Here is a 12690-nt window from a genome sequence, read left to right on the forward strand (position 1 = left end):
AACTGTGAGATGACTTAAACTGAAATCAGGAGTCGGACGCTTAACTGACTGAGCCACCCAGTTGCCCCAATATTCATCATTTAAAAATTTACTTCTGATGACTCTGGTAACTGGTTATCTGTGTCTTTCTATTGTCTGTTTTCTATAAAATGTTTTTTTCTCTTGATCCTGTTTCTTGGTATGCCTTACCATTTTTAACTAAATTATGGATATTGTGCATGAAAAATAATATGTGGTCTTAGGAGTGTTGTCTGGCTCAGAGAGAGTTTCCCTTATCTTCTAGAAAGGCAGATAAGGAGGCACAGATCATTTCAATCAAGTCAAGGATCAGACTGATTTGATGCTGCGTCTCAATTCTTATAATAAGCTGCTTTCCCCATCTGTTTTTCCTCCGGTGAAGGGTGTAACCTTCCAGAGGTCCCAGCTGATAGCCTGGATTATTTACAAAAAGTCCTTCCTCCCTCTGGGTCCTTGGGTTTTCAGTCCAGTACAGGACTACAGCAAACACTGTCATGTGTTTGCTTGTTTGTTTGTTTAGAGGTTTCCTGCTTATCTTCTTGGGCTTTTGCTGTGTGCAGCTTATAAATAGGCAGAAGTCTCAAGAATAAAACCACAAGTTGTGGTTTTGCTTCCATGCTACTACCCTTTCTCTGGGATCTTGACTACCTCACATCCTGGCTACCTTTTTCAATCTGAAATCCATTTTTTTTTTCTTTACAGCGTTATGAGATCTTCAAAAGTTCTACTCTTTTTTCTCTGCCTCTTCACAATGTATGCTCATATTCTTAGTCTCTCTCTTCACATGAATATCAGCATTTGCCTGGAGGAAAAAAACTGCTGCTTAGAGAATGTTGGTTCACAGTTCTCTGATATCCTTCTCTCAGGGATCTTGGGCTCTCAAATCCTGGTTGCTGTCTGATGACTTCAATCGGATTTCAGGCATACATTTTTTTTTTTAATGAGCTTTTCTGCCTATTCTCAGTGATAACATTGGCTTGCTCGAATCTTTTCCATTCTGGCAACTACACGCTCCTTTGATGATTTCATATGTCTGCACCAGGATAAAATTCTGTCCTAGATCCTCTCGTAGCATTCTGTACATAATTTTCTAATAATTATACTCTGTTGTGATAAAGACTTGTATACGTCTCTGTCTCTATTGCTTGACCATAAACTTCTAGAAGGCAGACTATCTCATTTTTCTTTGAATTCCCAATATCTGACACATGATTGCACTGAATAAATTATTGTGTTATAAATAATTTAGAAGTGGTTATGGATATCTATCTATATCTGTATATCTATATCTATCATCTCTCTCTCTATATATATTATAATTATATATAATTATATATATAATTATATTACATATATATTATATATAATATTTATATATTATATATAATATATTGTATATATATATAATATATATATAATATATATATATATTATATATATATATCTGTAGATTTCTGGGCCGATCAGGATGTCAATTATATGACAGGTATTTCAGAATTTGTTTTCCTCTATGTTTATTGTTTTTAAAATCTCAATTTGTTTTCCATGCTTTTACAACTTTATTCTCTTTAAAAATTTAAACCATCTGGAATTTATTTTGTTGTATAAAGTATAATAGAGTTATAATTACGTTTCTTAGTTATGTTTTACCTTAGGAAGATAAGAAGAAAATTGCTTTTTCAAAGTAAGGGGGAATTACTTTTGTAGATTAAACATATATTATTTCAGTTGCTAGAATAACATGTTTTTTGATTGTGAAATTTTTGAACATTCTAAACTCATAATAGTTAATGTATATTGCTCTTTTGACATATTTGAGTATTTTTAGATGTTATATATTCATTTGTTGTGTTAAGTATTAGACAGATGATAGAAAATACTGTTCAATACATAAATAAGAACTTTTATGTATTAATTTTTAATTTTTCTAGTTGGAATTTGACCACTCCTTCTATGAAGTCTTCACAGATTCCTTAGGGAAGAGTTAGTCATTCCCTTTTGTAGCTTCCCATGGTCCTATGTAGCTCTTTTATGGCTGTTACTAACTTGCATTATATGTATAGGTTTAAAATTTAAATCTTGTCCCTGTTTCTACCACCCTTTCTATTTTTCAACTTTGCTTTATTTTCCTCTCAAGTAGCTATATTCTACTTACATACTCACATTTCCCACATCTAACACACACACACACACACACACACACACACACACACACACACACACAAACATGGGTAACCTTGAGAGTAGACATTTCTCTCTGTTTGGTTTACTGCTGTATCTCCAGCACCTGGAACTGTGCCTCACACATAGCATATATGTTAAGTGGATATCTCTTTCCTACATTATATTGTGAACTCGCTGAAAACAGAGACCATGATGTAAGTCTTAGTACCCTGGTGTCTAGCATAATATCTACTAAAGCAAGTGCTAATACTTTTGCAATAAGTGATAACTCATTCTCTCATAAAACTAAGGGGATTATGGTGCTCATATTCAGATAATCCTACTTGCTGTGATCTGTAGCTGTTGTTCAGCAAATAGTTCCTAAACTAGAATTAGTATGCAAGAGGGCTACATATTGAAAATCTACTCCGTTCATTTCTTGAATAAGTATTTATTTACTTATTGAACTTTATAAAACCCATAATAGTTATATAGAGAGATTTATTATGTCTCTTCTGTCATATTTTAGAATCCTTAGATATTATATATTTGCTTTACTCTATTATATATTGAAGTCATACAGATGATATGAAAAATCATCTGAACATTTAGTGAATACATATCCTATAGCAGATACTGTGTTAGGAACAGGAGGAACAAAATGAATGATATTTCATCCCTGTCTTCAAAATCCTAAATGGTACTTAACATTTACATAGTATTTTCTGTATGCTAGGCCCTGTTATGATAACATTAGGTATCTATTCCTTGAACTTGTATGAGAATTCCATGATATAAGTAGTATTATTTTCCCCATTTTGAAAGTGAGGAAACTGAGGCACAGACTAGTGCAGTTTGTCATTAGAATCTGTACTCAGTGTCCAGCTAAAGTCTAGAGACTGTACCTAAGCCTTTGTACAAAAGGCAGCCTCTTCGAAAAAAAAGGTGGTTCTTGACCCACACTTTGCTCCCCTTGCTGTGGACTCCAGTATCTCAGTCTCTTTCCTCAGAACTGCCTTGGGGTTCATCTTCAAAACTTGTTTTGAGAAAAATGTTCCTTCCCCTACTTTCCCTATCTCTATTTCCCAAGACAAAGTTATTATTTTAGTTTAACAGACATACTGATTATTATGTTGAAAAATAGAAGCTCAAAAGTAATGCATAGGAGACAATCATAAAACTCATAAATTTCTGACAATAGTGATTTCTGGCATTCGTATTATATTGGTTGGCTATAATCTGCTTGCAAAATTCAAATTTAAGTTGTGGCACTCTAGCATGACCTACTTAAAATCTTTTTAAATTAATAATATTGGTTTTTTGGAGTGCAGGGTAACTGGAAAATATATATGATTGATCTCCAGGTAGTTAGTCTTAAAGGAATAGCAGATGGTAAACATTAGCTATTAGAGCAGGAAATTATTTCTTCAACATATTTTTTTTTGCTAAGAGATTCTTTGAAAATGAGTAATTCTGGTTGGTTGATTTTGAAAGTAAACCATATGTTGTTTACATGTTTTGGCATTTATCCAGTTTCCCTGAAGATGAGAGTGAAAATGGGGGGAAAAAGCGCCTTTTACTAATTAGATAATAATGAACATAATGAAAACAGGTGCCATAACTTCTTGAATTATGAGAATGTATCTTCAGAACCAGCTCTGGGAATAGGATCTTGAGGGAAGAATATTCTGTACATACCCATGATGTGAGCATATATGTGTCTGGGAGTGTATACCCAGGCACACATTAAATAAATTTAACTATTTTTTACTATGATAGAAATAAAAAAACATGGATCAAAATGTGTTTTCAAATGCCCTGTTCATTTTATATGAATTATTCAATATAAATACATGCATTATTTGCAATCAGGACGTCCTAGTTAATATCTTAAAGCTTTTCACACACATCTGAGTGAGAACCAAGAAGTAACTAAAGATAGCCTAATGATTCTCCTAGAAAGCCAGTAGGACATTGAATCCTTGTAACCTATAGATCCCCTCACTTCTGAGTGACAACAACACCCTTGAAGTTATATTCTCCCTCCACAATCAGAAGAATGCATGTAGGTGATGCAGATTCTATTGCTTCAGCCACAAAGGAGAGTAATTACAGCCTAGTGTGGGGGAAGGGTGGTGTGTGGTAAGAGCTGCTCCGGACATAAAGGATTGAGAAATGGAGGAGGTGTTGGGGAAATCAAGAGGAGCAGATAGAGTTTGGATGACTCTCTGGGTGAAAGCCTCACTCATGGTACGGTAGCAAACCGAACGTTTGCTGCTGAGAAAGGGAAACTTTTCCTGCCCTGTGTCTTTTCCTTCTAGTGGGAAAGATGGACATGTTTGAATTTATATGAATGCCTTTTGAAGAAAAACAAATATCCCAAACGGTACAAAGTTAGGACTATTAAAATGCATTATCAACTTTTAAAAATACACAATAATGTGCGTGTTAATTATTTTCCAAAAAATATAACCGCTGTGTTTGAAAATAATATGTGAAATCTGCCCTCATACGATATGACCCAATACTAGATCTCTTCTGCTGTTGAAAGGCACTTAAATTCTACTGGTGATTATTTTTCTAAATGATTAACGCTTATTGTGATTATTCTCCAGCTAATATATGTATGCAAAATGTGGCTGCAGGGATTTGCTTTTGTTAGCATATCCCCTCCCCCACCCTGAAACCTCAAGGCTCCAGATATTGATGCTGGAGAGAGAAAATGGATGTGTGTATGTGTGTGTGTGTGTGCGTGTGTGTGTGTGTGTATCTAACCTTCAAGTTGATACATTGGTGATGATATGCAAACAAACAAAAAAAGATAAAGCTTTCCCTTTGATAATGCCCTTCTCAACACATTAATATCATTTTCAAAAAACTTAACAGTAAGCAGAATGGTTTAAATTTAAGTGAGGCTAGTGTTCTAAAACAGCTATACAAAGCAGTTACAACTGGAAATTTAATATAACTGAGAATGGCACTTTTATTAAATAACTCTGTGATCTTCCAGCCATGTTCTTAATCAGTGATCTCCCTGTAGCAAAATGCATAGGTAATCAACAACTCTGTCAGTAAACTTGTTGGGGGATTAAATCCTAAAGGAAGGAGCCCATAGCCCTGGAGGAAAACTGAGTACATGTTTCCCTGAGTCTTTGAAGGCTCATCTCCGTAGTCCCACTGCTAGAATGTGCTCTGTTGTCATAGCAACACCATCTCCTGCTTCATACAGGAAAGATTAGCTCTTACTGTGCAGAGGAGAGAATTTAGGGGAAGTCAGACTAATCCCTGGGTGCACTTGGAGAGAAAGGTTGGACCTCGCCTGAGGGATGCTGTCTCTGCAATGATAGAATTGGCTGCCACAGACACTGGTATTTAAGTTGAAGAGCAGAATTCACAGTAAGTGTCAGCTCCTCCAGAGTAGAATATTGATGAATGAGGTTTGTCTAAGTCTTGTTGAAGACTGTCCCATGCAGCAGTGGAATGACAGCAGGAGACTCTGATAAGACTGCCAATGTTTTCCTAGTGTAGGTGGTATTTAGAGGGTTGACCACATCAGGAACTTGAAAATTTTTAGATACTTTTGAAACATCAATCTAAAATCCTGGCAGCATATCAAAATTAGATAGGCAAAAAATGTATTATATATTTTTGGCGCTAAATTTATTTACCCTAGATTTTTATGCACTTAGATTTAAAATTCCATAGAGATAAAGCAAAAAAAAAAAAACTCATGAAAAAATTTTATTATTTCTAAGCAAGTGTGTTTTTCTAACACCAAAAGTAATGAGATTTCATTTTAGAAAAAAAAAATGATTTCATTTTAGGATTTCAAATGTTTGTTTTCAATAATATACACTGTTTTTGAAAATTCTTTTAGAAGCCTACAAGTGGTATAATTCTTTTAAGATAGTTGGAATATGATAAAAAGATATTCTTTGGGGAAGATTAATTTATTTAGGTCTTTGGTGCTGTTGCTTCAACTTGTCAGCATAAAGCATGTGCAATGTATAAATCAGGATTTTCTACTGCTTGTCTCAAATGGATTTTGTTCTGGGGGGGGCTATGGGGTTTTATTTTGTTTTTCCCTCTTGATGTGTATTGGCACAATTTTTTCTATAATTAAAAGAGTTGTATGAATTTTAGCTTAAGCACTGGGAAACCTTGTTATGGGTTTGAAATGTTTGATATGGATATCTATTGTGGTGATATCTACTCATTGAAAACTTAATTACCTCAAAGTACACTTTAATCCACATCCAAAAATAAAAAGAATATTTCAGGAATATGTAGATTTTATGTACTGTATTAGTGATATGTAAACTGTGTGGTTTTGATGATCAGTGTGTATTTCCCTGAAAGTATGTATATTTTTTATTTAAAGTGTTCCTGGTGAAATTTGAATCATGCTGCATTGATCATGTTTTTCACTTGCTTTGATCATGGCCCTATATTTAAAATGTGTATTTAAAAACTGGGTTTTGGTGCCCATGTACAAAATCCTAGGCTACTGATGTACTGCCACACTGTAACTAACATTGCAGTCTGTGCTAAATATAGCCAATATCATAAAATATATTTAATTATTATTTGAAGTATACTGCTTTGATTTACCAAATGAAAGAGATTTGGGTATTGGCTGTCAAGCAGAGCGCAGATTACACATAAACTCCTTTTCTCTGAAACTTAATGTTAGAAGAGACCATGGGTCTTAGACTTGAATGAGCAGTTGTATTAAATGGCTACATAAAATTATTCTCTTCATATGTCAGGAAATGCACACAAAACCATAAGGGTCACAATTGGCTTAATAGCATTCAAATTATAACTACGCAGAAAGCCTGATGCTCTTAAGAAAATGGAGACAAAGCTGGAAGTCAGGGAGCCCCTCTCAGTGAATGATTGCAAATTATTACAGCAACCTCCTCTTTTCCAGCATTTCTGTCAGTTTAGGGTAGGGCCCTTAGAAATCACAAAGAGACAGAGGCACATCTGCTAATTTCTCCTGAGCCTCCTCCCCTTCCTTCATCCACCCCCCCCCCCCCCAAAAAAATAAACTGGAGTAACTTATTTCTCTTCATTTATAGACTTTGGGCAAAAATAAGGAAACCAATGAACTTATTCTAAAAAGGGAGAGAAACTTAGGGTTCACTATATGATGTGAGGCTCAGAATGAACAGAACAGAACTGGGAAAGGAGGAGGGCTGAGTCAAAATGGGCACCACTCACTGAAATAACAAAGTATGTAAATAGATAATAATAATTGAAAGGTAAGGCAGGGATTTAGCCCATTCACTACTTTAACTGAAGTTTTTCAAGAGGTAGTCCTAACTAGTTAAAAAAAAAACAAAACAACCTTGTTATATCATTTAGAGTTTTCCATTTTCTGTCTTCTGGGCTTATTTCTTTTGTAAATACAGTAATGATTGAGCCAAATGCTGTCAGCTGAAGACTTGTGGGGATTTATCACCTCCCTGAGGCAGTTTGTTTTGGGCTGCTAGAATGTCAGGGTCTTGCTTGGTGAGGAACAGGTCATATTCTAAAGCCTAATTATCTCTTGAAAGGCATTGCTTCAGGAATCTTTGAAAGAGCAAGTTGTTCTATTCTTGAACTGATCTCAGAGGTTTGGAATATCTTGTGGGAAGTGCAGAAGTCAGTTTAAGATTAAAAATCTTCAGGACATCAAAATCTTGGGGCTAGTAGGTGATCTGGAAATGGTCTGAGCTTTTGTGAGGAAAGCGAGTACAGAAAAGAGAAAGAGGAAGCAACGTCCTGGAAAGATCACAACACAAGCTTCTGCTAGGGAATAATCAGCAATCGCATGCATGGAAGGCATTGTTTTTATGATTGTGATATATGATATATGATCTAGTATATGATTTTGCATATGATATATGATTTTATAATGGTCAGTTATCATATATACTAAGAATAGCTTCTAAAACTACCTGGTATGGTTGATGGCTGACATGTACATAACAATAAATACTGAAGATAAAAATATTTAGCACAAAAGGTAATACTCTGATATAAACACTTTTTGTATTTGCTTTTAAATAGCAAATTAAGGGGTCGCCTGGGTGGCTCAGTCGTTTGAGCATCGACTTCGACTCAGGTCATGATCTTGTGGTTCATGAGTTCAAGTCCTGTGATGGGCTCTGTGCTGATGGCTTGGAGCCTGGAGCCTGTTTCAGATTCTGTGTCTCCCTCTCTCCCTGCCCCTGCCCTGCTTGTGCTGTCTCTCTCTCTCTCTCTCTCTCAAAATAAATAAACATTAAAAAAATTTTTTTAAATCAAGTTAAGATTCAATCTTGACTGTAGAAGTTTCAATTCTATGACACATTGTTGGGTTAGAGGCCACTTTAAAGAGCTGTAATGTAGCAATAATTCCTCCTTTTTTTAATTTTGGGATTTATGTTCATGTAAAAATATTCTCCTTATATTCTCTAAGTTTTACTCTATATGTCTCAGGACAAATATGTAAGATGCTAAATTTGTCTGTTTTCTTAGGATTGTCTGCAAGCAAATAGGTAGCATGATGTATGAGAAGGTGGCTGGAACAGTTGTTGAAATTGGGTTGTATGTAGAAAGACCAGAATATTCATTGGGGCTATGTACTTTTGGTGATATACACTTTTGAAGGCAGATGGGAGCCAATGGAGATTTCTGAACAAAGAGTGAGAAACAAGGAGCAGGACTCTGCGAAGATGTATCCTACAAACGTAGAGAGGACAAATAGATGATATGGGCAATAGTTAATGGAAGGTGATTTGGACTGAGAGCCTTAACTAGCATAGGAAAACTGGGAATTAAAGGTAGGGAACTGATGAGAAAGAAATCATAGCCATATAATCTGTGGAATTTCATGTATTAATTTATTCAACCAGGGTTTATTTGGCCACTGCTAAGATGGATGCTAAGAATTACAGAGCAAAATGCTTATGTTCAGGCATTCATTAAAAACACTCGGTCTGGTGGGAATGACTGAGAGATAGCAAATCAGAGTATCTCACGGTTAGAGGTGTGATAAAGCAAGCACTTGGCCATTGACTGGATAGCATTAAAGAACCTTCAAACCTGGAAGTTGATGGGTGCCATTACTAGACATAGAGAAAGTCAATAGAAAGAGAGGGTTTATGAGGAGAGCAGTGACAGTAATGGAGACAGCATTCAATTTGATTTTAGACATCTTGTTTGATCTTTAAGCCTTAAAAAACAAATACTGCATTTAATTATAAGAGTTAACCTACCCATTATGTAGTTTATTTTAGAAGGTCATGCAATGCCTTCAAGTTCATAGCACCTTTAGCATTTGTTTTACTACTCTCTATTTTGTTTCCTCTGTAATATTTGTAAATAGCAATTAGAGTATGTAAAAACTTGACATGTGTTTTCATGTTGAAGTACAACTTTTTAGTATGACCACAAAGAAGTTTATCTTTCATTCCTGGGGTCTGACACTTCCAAAATTTAATACTTTTTATCTTTGTATTCTTCTCTTGGCATTAATATAAGATAGAAATAAATTTAATACAAAGGAAAAATGAATATATTCAGCTGAAGTTTTGAGAAAACCACTTTTGTAAAACTTAACCCAATGAACTAGAGAGAGAACTATTTTATTGTCTTTTCTATCTGAACGATGGCATAATTTTCTATAGTCTTGAAATGATAATAGTTATAATGATAACAACAACCACATCAACCCTTACACTTTACATTTATAATTGTTGAGGCAATGAATACAACCCTGCCCCCTAAAGACCCCTCCATACATGTATAGAAGAAAGAGAGAAAACACTATTATAGTGTAGGGATGTATGGTGACATCAACGTGACTGCAAGGTCTGTACAGAATTTCACACGTTTATACAGGAAAGTAACATAAAGGACAATGACAACTTGTCTGTTTTCTTGAGAGATATATAGATGTACCTGATCATCTCCTATTTATCTTGTGAGGGAAAGCCTAAGCTAATTCTGGAGGCTCACATATACAAGTCTGAATGGTCAGAAGTCCTAATGCTGCAGTGGAAAATCAAAAGGTTGGTCCTGTTACACCTGTTCATTTTCAAGAGACTGTAAAGGGGATAGTAGGGAAGCAGCTCCCTGTCTCCTTGAAGAAAATCCATCGTTTTATCCTTGCACAGTGCACTTTTTCTATACATTATCTCATTTAATAATCACAATTCTGTTAGACACACATAATTACCATTATGTTTCAGTTTTACGATTGAGGAAACTCATGGTTGAAAAGGTCAGGGAATATTTTTAAAGTTGTATAACTAACAGCCTGAGCTTATCCAGCTCGCTCTTGATCTCACATTCTCATTTCCTAAATGAGGCATTGTAGAAACTCATTTTTGGATGCTACATGGAGAGGTAATGATAAGGAAACAATCATTTTTATTGTTCTTGCCTTAGGTGTCTGTGAACACTTATAAATAAGCAGGCCATTGGATAGAGTCTGATCCAATTTTTCTGTATAATAATTATTTCATGGAATTGTTTTGGAAATTAAAAGAGGTAAGTAATACAAAGAAACCTACACTGCACTAGGTGCTTAATAACTGATAAGTCACCATCACAGAAACTTATTCCACTCCAGGAAGAGGAGAATGATGGAGGCAATTGGAGCTTTAGTAAAAATAGTGCATAAGTACTCTTAAATACAGAGAGCAAACTGAGGGTTGCTGGAGGGGAGGTGGATGGGGGGTTGGGCTAAATGGGAGGACACTTGTTGGGATGAGCACTGGGTATTGTATGGAAGTCTTGAATCACTGGGTTCTACTCCTGAAACCAATACTACACTGTATGTTAACTAACGTGCGTTTAAATAATTTTTTTAAAAAAGAAGGAAAACCAATGAGTATCAAAAAGAAAAAAAAATGCTGTCCTGGAGAGTCAGATCATCCATCCATCCATCCATCCATCCATCCATCCATCCATCCATCCATCCATCTCTTCACTCATTATTCATTCAGCAAGCATTTAAAACCCTTTCCCTGGGCTTCCTTCGGCACAGACACATTGTAGGAAAATGAAGAAAACCAGAAGCTGCCCCTCCCCTCAAAGATAATGCTAAGCTCTTCCTTGTTATGGATTGGGTATGGGATTTAAATACTCTGCAAACATTAACTCATTTAATTGTATCAGTTATCCTCTAATGTAAATCCTAAACCTGCCCCTTTGTTCCTGTGGGGAAGCTTAGGTTCGGAGAGTGTCCAAACCACCCAACTTATAAGTGACAGACCTGGGTCTGAATCTAAGTTTTTCTAACTGCAACACCCAATCTCTTAACCACAGTTTATTCCCGCTGTTGCACACGTGTCAAAGGTGTTATGAGGAAGGGTAGTATAAGATACAGAGCTGTCCCAAAGGACAGTGGTGACAAAGTGGGGGTGGTCACATGGGGAGGCCTCAGAAGATACAATCTCTCTGTATAAGAACTGTTTCATGGAATTATTTTGGGAATTGAGGGAGCTAACTAACACAAAACACTTGCACGGCACTAGGCGCTGTACAGGCTAGCAGCCACTTACTTTCTGGCCAGCAGCCGGAACTGAAGTTCCGATTTCAATCTCAGTTACTGCTCAGGGTTTGTTTTTTTTTTTTTCTTTTTCTTTCTTATTTCTTTGATTGTTTCATAGACAGTCTGTCTTCTTCACTTTGTCTAACAGTTTGAGAGATGATTAAAGATTCAGAAAACAGAAAACTTTCCCAGCATTTGACCTTGACCTTCCATGTGTATCCATTAGGGTTCCTGTTTTCTGTCTCAATTTTTTTCTAACTTAACAGAGAGAAAGGGGCTTGAATATCATGAAAGTTTTTCGTTTTTTCAAGTAACAATGCCACTACTGGCTAGGGAGCTTGCCTCTTTCTCTATGCAGTCTTCATTCATAGGTTTCGTTGAATGTGTGGCAGAGAAAGGTAAGAAAATTAGTGCCACAGAAAGGAAGAAGCAGTGTTTATAATCAGGTCTTCAGAAGGATCAGTGGCTCAATATCTGAGTCAAAACATTAAAATACACTGAAGAATATTCACACTTTGTAACCTATAGGAAAAAGTTTTCCCATATTGGTCCTGAATGCATATCTATGTATATAACATTACATTGCAGCCTTTTAAATCACAGGCAAAACTTCACGCAACAGAAAACTCTCTGAAGGCTGTTAACTTTATCTGTGACAGCATCACTTATAATCTCATACCTTTTAGTAAAAGCTAACAATATGATTTTAAAGTTTAGCCCTGTATAATAAATATTAATAACATTCACAAATCAATATGAGCTAATACAATGATTTGTGGAACAAACCTAAGGTAGATTTTAAAAGGAAAATGAGAAATTGACTTTGACACTGCCTGTACCTTCTGACCTTGTCTAATAATAATCACATTAATTAGAAAATGAAAGAAAGAAAGAAAAGAAAGAGAAAGAAAGAGTCACATATCATGCTTTTCTAGTGCTTGGAAAGAAGCTTAGAAATTTAGAAAATCCCAGAAGCCATG

The 12690-nt window shown here is 35.6% G+C and overlaps 1 protein-coding gene across 8 annotated transcripts in view; it reads left to right on the forward strand.

Moving 5' to 3' along the window:
• Positions 1 to 12690, forward strand: part of NOL4 (nucleolar protein 4) — a 417551-nt gene that overhangs the window by 166398 nt on the left and 238463 nt on the right. Inside the window, exon 1 of one of the 8 annotated variants that reach the window (XM_058692396.1) lies at positions 5457 to 5577. The exons of the other annotated variants lie outside the window; for them this stretch is intronic. The gene's annotated coding sequence lies outside the window, so the exon portion shown is untranslated. Of the gene's footprint in view, positions 1 to 5456; positions 5578 to 12690 lie in introns of those variants that run through there. 8 annotated transcript variants of the gene reach the window in all.

Source organism: Neofelis nebulosa, chromosome 11 (assembly GCF_028018385.1).
Source record: "Neofelis nebulosa isolate mNeoNeb1 chromosome 11, mNeoNeb1.pri, whole genome shotgun sequence".
Taxonomy (NCBI): Eukaryota; Metazoa; Chordata; class Mammalia; order Carnivora; family Felidae; genus Neofelis; species Neofelis nebulosa.